Genomic DNA, 12,051 nt, shown 5'->3' with positions numbered 1-12,051 from the left:
GTGGCTGTACCAACTTGCATTCTCACCAACCGTGTAAGAGGGTTCCCCTTTCTCCACAACCTCTCCAACATTTTTTTGTTTCCTGCCCTGTCAATTTTTGCCATTCTAACTGGTGTAAGGTGGTATCTCAGGGTGGTTTAGATTTGAATTTCCCTGATGACTAATGATGATGAACATTTTTTCATGTGTCTGTTAGCCATTTGTATGTCTTCTTTGGAGAAGTGTCTGTTCATATCTTCTGCCCATTTTTGGACTTGATTATTTGTTTTTTGGGTGTTGAGTTTGAGAAGTTCTTTATAGATCTTGAATACCAGCATTTTATCTGTAGTGTCATTTGCAAATATCTTTTTCCATTCTGTGGGTTGCCTCTTTGTTTCGTTGACTATTTCCTTTGGTGTGCAGAAACTTTATCTTGATGAAGTCCCAAAAGTTCATTTTTGCTTTTGTTTCACTAGCCTTTGGAGATGTATCTTGAAAGAAGTTGCTGTGGCCAATGCCAGAGAGGTTACTGTCTATGTTCTCCTCTAGGATTTTGATGGATTCCTGTCTCACATTGAGGTCTTTCATCCATTTTGAGTTTACCTTTGTGTATGGTGTTAGAGAATGGTTGAGTTTCATTCTTCTGCATGTGGCTGTCCAATTTTCCCAGCACCATTTACTGAAGAGACTTTTTTCCATTGCATATTTTTTCCGGCTTTGTCGAAGGTTATTTGACCATAGAGTTGAGGTTCTATATCTGGGCTCTCTATTCTGTTCCATTGGTCTATATGTCTGTTTTTGTGCCAGTACCATGCTGTCTTGGTGATCACTGCTTTATAATATAGCTTGAAATCAGACAACATGATGCCCCCAGCTTTGTTTTCCTTTTTCAACATTTCCTTGGCGATTCAGTGTCTTTTCTGATTCCATACAAATTTTAGGATTATTTGTTCCAGCACTTTGAAAAATGTCATTGGAATTTTGATCAGGATGGCGTTGAAGGTATAGAATACTGTGGGTAGCATGGACATTTTAACAATGTTTATTCTTCTGATCCATGAGCATGGAATATTTTTCCATCTTTTTGTGTCTTCTTCAATTTCTTTCATGAGTGTTCTGTAGTTCCTAGAGTATAGATCCTTTACCTCTTTGGTTAGGTTAACTCCGAGGTATCTTATGGTTTTTGGTGCTATTGTAAATGGAATCGTTTCTCTAATTTCTCTTTCTACAGTTGCATTGTTAGTGTATAAGAAAGCAACTGATTTCTGTGCATGATTTTGTATCCTGCCACATTACTGAATTGCTGTATGAGTTCTAGTATTTGGGGGTGGAGTCTTTTGGGTTTTCTAAATAAAGTACCATGTCATCTGCAAAAAGAGAGAGATTGACTTCTTCTTTGCCAATTTGAATACATTTTATTTCTTGTTGTTGTCTGATTGCTGTTGCTAGAATATGTTGAACAATAGTGGTGAGAGTGGGCATCCTTGACACGTTCCTGATCTTAAGGGAAAGCCTCTCATCTTTCCCCCTTTGAGGATGATATTCGTTGTGGGTTTTTCATAGATGGATTTTATGAACTTGAGGAATGTTCCCCCTATCCCTATATTCTGAAGAGTTTTAATCAGGAAAGGGTGCTGTATTTTGTCAAATGCTTTTTCTGCATCAATCGAGAGGACCATATGGTTCTTCTCTCTCCTTTTATTAATGGGTTCCATCACGTTGATTGATTTGCGAATGTTGAACCACCCTTGCATCCCGGGGATAAATCCCACTTGGTCGTGGTGGATGATCCTTTTAATGTATTGTTGGATCCTCTTAGGTAGGATTTTGTTGAGGATTTTGGAATCCATATTCATCAGGGATATCAGTCTGAAAAATTCTCCTTTTTGATGGGGTCTTTGCCTGGTTTGGGGATTAAGGTAATGCTGGCTTCATACAATGAGTCTGGAAGCTTTCCTTCTGTTTCTATTTTTTGAAACAGCTTCAGGACAATAGGTATTACTTCTTTTTTGAATGTTTGGTAGAATTCCCCAGGGAATCCATCAGGCCCTGGACTCCTGTTTTTTGAGAGGTTTTTGATCACTGCTTCAATCTCGTTACTGGTTATTGGCCTATTCAGGTTGTCAGTTTCTTCCTGTTTCAGTCTTGGGAGTTTATAGGTTTCCAGGAAGGCATCCATTTCATCCAGGTTGCTCAGTTTATTGGCATATAGTTACTGATAATAATTTCTAATAATTGTTTCTATTTCCTTGGTGTCAGTCATGATATCTCCCCTTTCATTCCTAATTTTATTAATTTGGGTCCTTTCTCTTTTCTTTTGGATAAGTCTGGCCAGTGGTGTATTGATCTTATTAATTCTTTCAAAGAACAAGCTTCTAGTGTCGTTGATGTGATATACTGGGTTTCTGGTTTCTAATTCATTGATCTCTGCTCTAATCTTAATTATTTCTCTTCTAATGCATGGCTTGGGCATCATTTGTTTCTTTTTCTCTAGTTCTTTAAGGTATAGAGTTAGATGGTGAATTCGGGATTTTTCTACTCTTTTGAGTGAGGCTTGGATGGCTATGTATTTTCCCCTTAGGACCACCTTTGCAGTATCCCATAGGTTTTGGACCAACATGTTTACGTTCTCATTGGTTTCCATGAATTGTTTCAGTTCTTCTTTGGTTTCCTGGTTGACCCAAACATTCTTAAGCAGAGTGATCTTTAGCTTCCAAGTGTTTGAATTTCTGCCAAATTTTTTCTTGTGATTGAGTTCCAGTTTTTAAAGCATTATGGTCTGAGAATATGCAGGGAATAATCTCAGTCTTTTGGTATCGGTTGAGACCTGATTTATGACCCAGTATGTGGTCTATTCTGGAGAAAGATCCATGTGCGCTTGAGAAGAATGAGTATTCTGTTGTTTTAGGGTGGGATGTTCTGTATAGATCTATGAGGTCCATTTGGTCCAGTGTGTCATTCAAACTCTTGTTTCTTTGTTGATTTTCTGCTTAGATGATCTGTCTGTTGCTGAGAGTGGAGTATTGAGGTCTCCTACAATTAACGTATTGTTATCAATATGACTCTTTATTTTGGTTAACAGTTGGCTTATGTAGATGGCCGCTCCCATGTTGGGGACATAGATGTTTACAATTGTTAGATCTTCTTGTTGGATAGACCCTTTAAGAATGATATAGTGTCCTTCTGTGTCTCTAACTACAGTCTTTAGTTTAAAATCTAATTTCTCTGATATAAGAATTGCTACCCCAGCTTTCTTTTGAGGTCCGTTGGCATGGAAGATGGATCTCCATCCCTTCACTTTCAGTCTGGATGTATCTTTAGGTTCAATATGAGTCTCTTGTAGACAGCATATGGATGAGTCCTATCTTTTTATCCAATCTGCCACCTTGTGCCGTTTTATGGAAGCATTTAGGCCATTCATGTTGAGAGTGATTATTGAAAGATATGAATTAATTGTCATCATGTTGCCTGTGAAGACCTTGTTTTTATAGATTGTCCCTGTAAATTTCTTTTCTATATCACTCTTGGGATCTTTCTCCTTTTATAGAACCCGCCTTAATATTTCCTTCAGGGCTGGCTTAGTGGTCACATATTCTTTCAGTTTCTGCCAGTCTTGGAAGCTCTGCATCTCTACATCCATTCTAAATGACAGCCTTGCTGGATAAAGTATTCTTGGTTGCATATTCTTTTTGTTTAGTACCCTGAATATGTCTCGCCAGGCCTTTTCTGGCTTGCAAGGTCTCTGTGGATAGGTCTGATGTTATTCTGATGTTCCTCCCTCTGTACGTAAGGAATCTCTTCCCCCTAACTGCCCTTAAGATGGTTTCCTTGGTTCTAAGATTGGCGAGTTTTACTATTACATGCTGGGGTGTTGGCCTGTTTTCCTTGATCTTGGGAGGGGTCCTCTCTGCCTCTAGGACACAAATGTTTGTTTCATTCCCCAGATTAGGGAAGTTTTCAGCTACAATTTGCTCAAATATATCTTCTAGTCCTCTCTCTCTCCCACCCCCTCAGAGATTCCAATAATTCTGACATTGGAATGTTTCATGGTGTCACTTATTTCTCTGATTCTATTTTCATGGATTCTGAGTTGTTTTTCCCTGGCCTCCTCTTTTCCCTTTTTTTCTATTAATTGGTCTTCAAGGTCACTTATTCATTCTTCTGCCTCACTTATCCTAGCTGTTAGATTATCTAGATTAGATTGGATTTCATTGATAGCATTTTTAAGTTTTGCCAATTCAGCTTTCATTTCTGCCCTTAGAGACTCTATGTTGCCATTAATCGATTTCTCCATTCTAGCTATTATCTTCACAATCGCGAAGCTGAATCCATCTCCAACATCTTGGTTATATCTGAATCCATTTGTAAATCTGTGGCATTAAGTCATAGTCTGAGTCTTTCCTATGTTGGGGGTTCCTTCTCCTAGTCATTCTGTTGAGGGGTGGTTGAGGGAATGTATAGAGTCCAAATTATTGACCAGAACCCAAGCAAGATGCACCTGTTTTCTAGGGACCTTAGGGTTGCTGGCCTCTTGTTCTCCCAGCCTGTCTTCTGGGGGTGGAGACTGCCACACTGTTACTCAGGCAACCCTGTTTGGGCAGAGTTGCCCTGCCCCCTGTGGTGGGGGAATGAGCTCAGTGAAAACCAGGTTTTGGGGGCTTTTGTTCTCTGGCGGCTTTCCCTGTTGGCTTTCTATGTTCTTCTGAGAGTCAGAGCAGAAGAGACCGTTTCCAACTCTGCCTCAGAACATAGCAATCACAGTCTGTTCTTCAGTTAGTGCTCCAGGCCACACCATCTCTGTTTGTGTCTGTGCTGCTATAAACTGCAGCATCGTGAGTTGTGCGCACCTCCACAGTGCTCCCAGTCCTCGCCTCCAGGTCCAGGCTCGTCTCTGCCCTTTGTGCTTCTAAAGTCGCCAGCCGCCCCGAGTTCACATGTGCGGCCCCGCCGCTCTGGTTTTCCATCCAGGGGGCTGCCCTAAAGTCCTTGCCCCGCTACCGGTTTGTGAGTCTGTGCCCCGTCCCCAGCGCACGAGGCTGTCACTCACCAGCGGTGTAGGATCCCCACAGCCAGGCTCCCTCCCCTTGCCATTTATCCTCTGATATCTGCCTGCAGAATCATGGCTCCCTGCTTCATACCTCGAAACCAACCGCCTGCGATATTCTGTTTGTAGAGATCCAGATCCATCTTCTTACATCTCAGGCTGATTTCATGGGTGTTCAGAGTGGTCTGGTAGATATCCAGCTCATTTCCGGGGACTGGTTGGCACAGGGTCCCCTACTCTTCTGCCATCTCTTCCCCTCCAGTACTGGTGGCTTTGAATAACATTTTTATGATAACAGGAGACACAGATACCAAAAGTGCTATGTCACAAACACCAAACACTCTAGATGGAAGTAAAAATCATTTGCTTTGGAAAACTGTTAGAAAACTCAAAACTGAGTCCTTATGAGGGCAAAGAAGATGCATGTCCATAATTTAAATCAGATACTTCCATGAAAAATGAAACTGGGGAAAAAAACAACTCTATTCCAAATTTTAGAATATGCTGTTTAAAATGCACAATTAAATTAATATCAAAAGTAAAGTTCTTTAACTAGCACAGATAATAGTTTATATATTCACATTCAGAAAATCATTTTCAAGTTTTGGCTGCCATGGCACCTTTAGCTCTGTGGAGTAGCAATGGGATTAGAACCCAGCATCTGGAGTTAGAAAAACTCACTTCTCCAACCACCAGGCAACTGAGGAATGCTTCCAAGGCCTTATAAACTTCTGCTTTCTAAGTATTTCCTTCATAAAAAGGTATGAAAATTAAAAGAGGTAGTGTAAGAGAAATGATGAGCACACCATTGAACATATTAGACTTTAAGTATTTATTGAACAGGTGAATGAACAACAAGAGAAGGAAAAAGACTATTAAAATTATTTCCCCTGTACTTTTAGTCATTGAGAGAAAGACTGTCTTCATGTGAGGTCTACAGATGACCCCTCAGTACAGATGTCTAAAAATTCTTTTCAGTTTCATTCTCTTTCATAGTGTTTTACTTTCTGACCTCGGCTGCCAATGGGAACACCAGTATCCTGCTTCTGAGTGTTTTCATTTGACAGGCATTTTCTTACCATAAAATTGGTGTATCATGTGTCAAAGGTACTTTGGAGGGATATTTAGTTAATGACTTCTAAGTCCTTTCAGATCTTTGGATAAAATGCTGTCTCTAACCTTAAGTTATTTCACTGGAAATACTCTTTCAGCAGATTGGTCCTTTTGAAGATTTTTTTCCCTTTTGTGGATGTGAATATTTGAAAAATGAATTTCAAGTGGAAAATACACAATTTATCTTACCAAACCAAAATCACTTTCTTCCTTAATCCATTTTCCACCTCAGTAAGAACCATCTGAATTAAAAATATATTTAGAGGGGCACCTGGGTGGCTCAGTTGGTTAAGCACCTGACTCTTGATTTCAGCTCAGGTTGTGATCTCAGGGTCTTGAGATAGAGCCCCACCTCGGGCTCCACGTTCAGTGGGTAGTCTGCTTGAGATTCTTTCTCTCTTCTCCCTCTTCCTTTGTCCCTCTCCTCACTCTCATGCACTCACTCTCTCTCTAATTTATATTTATATTTATTTATATAGAGTTTAAAATAAACACAATGCTTCATAGCACAAAAGTCCCTCCTAAGGCAAAAGCAACTTAACTCACATTCAGGTTTTTTGGTGCTCATGTCTATTAAATTGCTAAAATCACATCATTTTGCAACTAAGCATTTAAAGAACAGATAATAAAATGGTAGTTAACATTTACTTACTGAGTGCTAATACACTAAAGACTACTAAAAACATGTATTACCTTAGTTAAACATTAGAACAACCCCATTAGGTACCATTTTTATTATTCCCATTTTATAAGTGTAAAAACTAAATTTTAGAGAGGGATCAAGTAACAGGCCTAACATCACAGATCGGAACAAGGAGTTAAAATAAGGCTGTATGATGCCAGAGCCCATACTCGTAGCCACTACATTGCACTGGCTCCACTCCATGGTACTTAATAGAATATACCAGTTTAGTAGTTTAATAGTATTTTATGCCAAAATTATAGAACATTGGTCTGTGGGTGTTTTCTGAAGATTTCTGCATCTAATTTTCTCTATCTTCCAGTCTTATTAAAAAGTGTCTTTCTTCCTTCCTACTCTACCCCGTTCCCTCTGTTAACATAGCACCCATGTGCCAGGCACAGTGCCAAGTGCCTTAATACAGTGATGAGTAAGACATTGCTCTTGCCCTCCAATGAATACATGCTGATTGAGGAAAGAAACCAGTAAACAAACCACGATATAAGTTGTGTAAAATGCTACGTGAGAGAAAAATACAGGTGTTTCTTCAGAGCTATGCTTCTCCAAGTGTGGTTCTGAACTAGCAGCATCAGCATCATTGGGAACTTGTTAAAAAATACACATTTTCAAGCTCCACCTCAGAATTGAAGTGAATATTCAATATTGAATCAGAAACTTTGGGGATGGGGTCCAACCATCTGTGTTACTACAAGCCCTCCAGGTGATTTCTAGAGCAGAAATGTGAGGGCAGGATTTCTAGAGGATCTGATACCTGAGTTGAGTTTTGAAGGATGAAGAGAAACTAACTGGACAAAGATCAGTGTTCCAAGGAGAGGAAGCAACCTTGCCAGCCCCAGGGGTGTGAGAGAGCATAACCATAAGCAGGGATTTGTAAATCATTCAATTTTGTAAAAGTTTAATAATCCTGGTGTGGTTGAGGAGGGATATGGACACAGATGTGGCTGGTCAAATGCAATGAATCAGAACATAAAAATTCTTGTTAGTCATGTTAATGAGACTAAACTTTATCTTGATAGTAATAAAGCATCATTGAAGGATTAGAATCAGAGAAATGATTCACAGTGGGGCAAGATGGAAGACAGAAAGGTCAAGTAAGATTATGGCATAAATGTAAGTGAAGGAGAGAGATGCTAAAAATTAAAAAAAAAGACAGCAGTGGAGGAAGAGATAAAAGGTATATTTTAGAGATATTTTGATAAAATTATGTTGACTTATTGGAGGTGGGGAACCACCCAAAAGAGAGAGAGGGTCTAGGATAAGTCCCAAGACCTAATTTGAGCATTACTGCATATACCATTCTATATACCTCTTGCCTTTTGTCCCAGGGCTACCCAGTTGACTCTGAGGTGTGACTAGTTATAGAACCTCACTTGACACCCACCCATGAGTAACCAGAAGTGAAAAAATGTTAGTGTTTTATGAGACAAATCTATATCCACTGGGAGAAAGAAGCCAATGGATAAAGTATTTCTCGTGTCTCTCCCTGAAACTAGTTTATAAACAACTTCTTGAGTGGCCAGCTTGCATTGGCTTTCTCCCCTCTGCTAAACCACCCCTGACCCTCACTCATCGAATATCTTAGATTGAGGGGGAAAGGCTCTCTTGACTTCCTGTAGAGTCAAATCTGCAGCCACACAACCAGCATTCCCAGAAATCACCTGGACCTCTGCAGTGTATCTAGGTGATGAATACCCGCTTCAGTAGTTAACTGAGTGTTTGTATTATCTATTGGTTCTCAGTTATCATAACAAGTCTAGTGGATTGTACTCCCTAACAAAGTAGTAGCAATTATCCTTTGCCTCAGTCTCTGCCTTCTGAGGAACTCAGGACAATGTACCACTGTTATACTGAGCATTTTGTGATCATTCTACCATGTGTGAAGTATTATGCTAGGTGCTAGGGATAAAGAAATGAACCAAACACAGCCACTGCTACCATGGGCTTGGAATCTATGCTATATACAGTTGAGCTTGCTGACAAACATAGTATTATAAGTACTCTGATGGAGAAATGTGAGTGCTATGGAAACACAGGAAAAACTGCCTTAAAAAAGAACTGGAAAGACAAGTTGAATTGAAGGCATCAAAGCATTCATGTGAAGAAGTCTAATAGGCTAATGAAATTTGGACTGGAGAATTGACTTGGGATTCATCAATTTATAGACAGTCTTTAAAGTCATCAGAATGGATGAAAGGGAAAGAAATTATAGGAGACAGTCCTGTTTGGGAAAGGAGGAACATTTTAAGTAAGTTCAGTAAACTACCAATGAGTCTAAGAAGCAGCAGCTAGAAGAGTTATTGGTCTCATCACTGACCAGCTCCACAAAAAAATGTGACTTAGCCCATTCCTCCAACCCTTTGGGCCTTAGCTTCTCTATCTCTCATAAATTTAAATAATTCATTTTTGTTTAAATAATTTTTATTTTTTAATTTTTTTAAGATTTTATTTATTTATTTGAGAGAGAGAGAGAGAGAGAGAGAGAGAAACAGCATGAGAGGGGAGAGGGTCAGAGGGAGAAGCAGGCTCCTTGATGAGCCAGGAGCCTGTTGTGGGACTCGATCCCAGGACTCCGGGATTGTGACCTGTGCCGAAGGCAGTCGCTTAACCAACTGAGCCACCCAGGCACCCTGGATAATTTTTAAATTGCTTCTCTTCTCTGGCATTTTCTTTCACTCATTAGCTATTAGACTGCAGTCTGCAGGTAGAAGAAACGTGAGAGCTTGAGCAAAATATGTCTTACTCTTAATTTGTATCCTATAAAATACTTCCTTAAATAGATCTCTGTTTTCTACATGCAAAGCAAGAAAAAATGTATTTGCATTAAGGTTGAGTTCCAGATAAAAGGTATGTACAATACTGCAAAGTATAAGCCTTCCTATTGCCATGTTTTCTCTCCCTTGTACACGTGGAATAAATGCACTCGGGCATGACAAAATAGCTTATGTACTTGCAAAGAAAAGCAAAAAATTCTAACTTTCTGATCCCCAGGTGTTTTGCAGTATACATGCTTTTCTCTGTCAGGAAAAGCCTTGCATAATAGTTCAAGGAGTTGGTTTTTCAGCTCTCCTGACAGAGTTCTGGAAATCAGAAGTCGGACTGCATTTGCTGCTCTGGGCTATGCCCAGCATAGCCAACCAGAACCCTGTCCTGTGAGTTGACAAATGTTGGGAGCTGAAGGGGCAGCAAAACACCATACAACAACCAAATGCCTCAGTGGAACCCACAAAACAAGGCAGTATGAAGCAGTGGTTTGCACCAGTACTTCTCAAATGTATGAACTGGCTGGAGAACTTGTTGACATGAAGATTTTGATTCAGTAGGTCTGAGGTGCAGTGGTGTTGGGAGCTGGCTCCTAGTGCCTTGATGGAACAGACCATTAACTTCTTTCCCTTACTCTGTGGTTAGTGACTTCACCTGTCATGTTGGCAGTCTATAGTCTGGCACGACAGCAGTATTTACAACATGGAAATCAGCAAACACTACAATGGACCCCCTCCACACACAGCCCCCCAAAAAGCTGACTGTAAAACATTTACCAGGACTGCAAGAGGGATAAGGTCTGAAATTCTGCGTTTCTAACAAGCTCCTTTGTGATGCTGTTGATTCACAGAGGACACTTTGAGTAGGATGCGTTTCTAGCACAGGCTCTGGAGTCAACCAGGTTGGGAGTAAATTCTGATGCTACCCGGTAAGCAAGTGTAAATTGTGCAACCTATACAATACCTATTAAGGCGGGGTATTTCACTGCATTTGCTTGCCTAAACTGGTCTGGCATTTTCTGTTTTAATCTCTGTGGGCCTCAGTCTCTCCATCTGTAAAACAGACAGTGGGGATCAGTTCCTACTGCCTACTACTGTCTCAAGCAGTATGTTAAATAATGTGCTTAGACCATAGTGCCTGGAAGAGAATAAGCATCAGTGAATATCAGTGCTTGCTATTTTTACTTACCAGGATATAATTCCATAAAATTGATGCCAGTGACAGAGAAAACCAAAGAATATGGTAAGCAAACACTTTGTTAGAATGGTTCAACATCATGAAATATTAGCATGTACATTTTAAACATTTTTGTCTCCCACTTAAGGCACTCTTTGTTCTTTAAATCTAACTCCACAATGTTAAGATTCCAAGATGTTTGGAGGTAAGGAGAGGATTGGGGGGAGAGAGAAGGAAGAAAACTAATCTTGTACTATGTGTGTCATGGAAAATACAAAAGTTGGGTTTTTTTTTGTGTGTGTGTGTGTGTGTGTTTTTTGTTTGTGGTTTGTTTGTTTTTTCTTGAAAAAGCATTCTCTTTCTGTTCTCTCTTTCATGAAGATGAAAGTATTTCTCCTTGACACAGAGAAAACACTAGGTATTTTATATTTCTGAAGCCCGTCCACATGCCTTTCATCCCCAAGTTCATGAATAACTTACATTCAGAGTGAGGACGGGTTCTCTTTACTTCCCGTGGAGTCAAATCTGCAATCACACAACTAGCGTTCTCAGAAATCACCAGTATCTCTCCACTGCATCTGGGTGATGAACACTTCCTTCAGCAGATAACTGAGTGTTTGTATTACCTGCTGATTCTCAGTTACCTTAGCGTGTCCTTCCCCTAACATATCCAAAAGGACAGGGCTAGAACATGAATCATGACATATGGGAAAGAAAACTGCTTATCATTTTCCATGCAGAATGTGGTAAGACTGGTGACATACACCTTTCATGATCTTTTAAGTAGAAAAGAAAAAGATGATGGATGTAGAAATTTCAAGTATAAGAACTACTGTATAAAGTCTGTTTTCACCAAAATTTTTGAGGTGGGTGGTAACCAAAAAGTTGCATCAATATGTGACGTTACATTATGCCAACAGACAGATAATTTTGATTTAGCCAAGTATTTTACTATCAGGACAGAAATTTTCAACATTTTTTTGTTTTTTTAGCACCAATACACTGAAAGAACAAGACACAGTGCCATCAGTAACAAAGCCAATTACAACACTAATTCCCAGCGAGATTTGAGGTATATGTGTCAGGGGTACAAAAGAGAGGCTGATCTCAACTCCCATCATTTCCTTTAATCATTCCTGATTGAGAATTACTTTTGTTAGGGAAGAAGCACATGTATCCCCAAATACCACAGTTTATAGTCTTCTGCACTTCGAGTCCCACTTTGTTTTGGCAGAAAGAACCGTGGCAAAATGAAGGGCTTCTTAACCATTGGAGGCCG

Source organism: Callorhinus ursinus, unplaced genomic scaffold (genome assembly GCF_003265705.2).
Source record: "Callorhinus ursinus isolate GAN/ISIS: 27379988/994484 unplaced genomic scaffold, GSC_fseal_2.0 scaffold23, whole genome shotgun sequence".
Classification (NCBI taxonomy): domain Eukaryota; kingdom Metazoa; phylum Chordata; class Mammalia; order Carnivora; family Otariidae; genus Callorhinus; species Callorhinus ursinus.
This window is presented reverse-complemented; position numbering follows the sequence as displayed.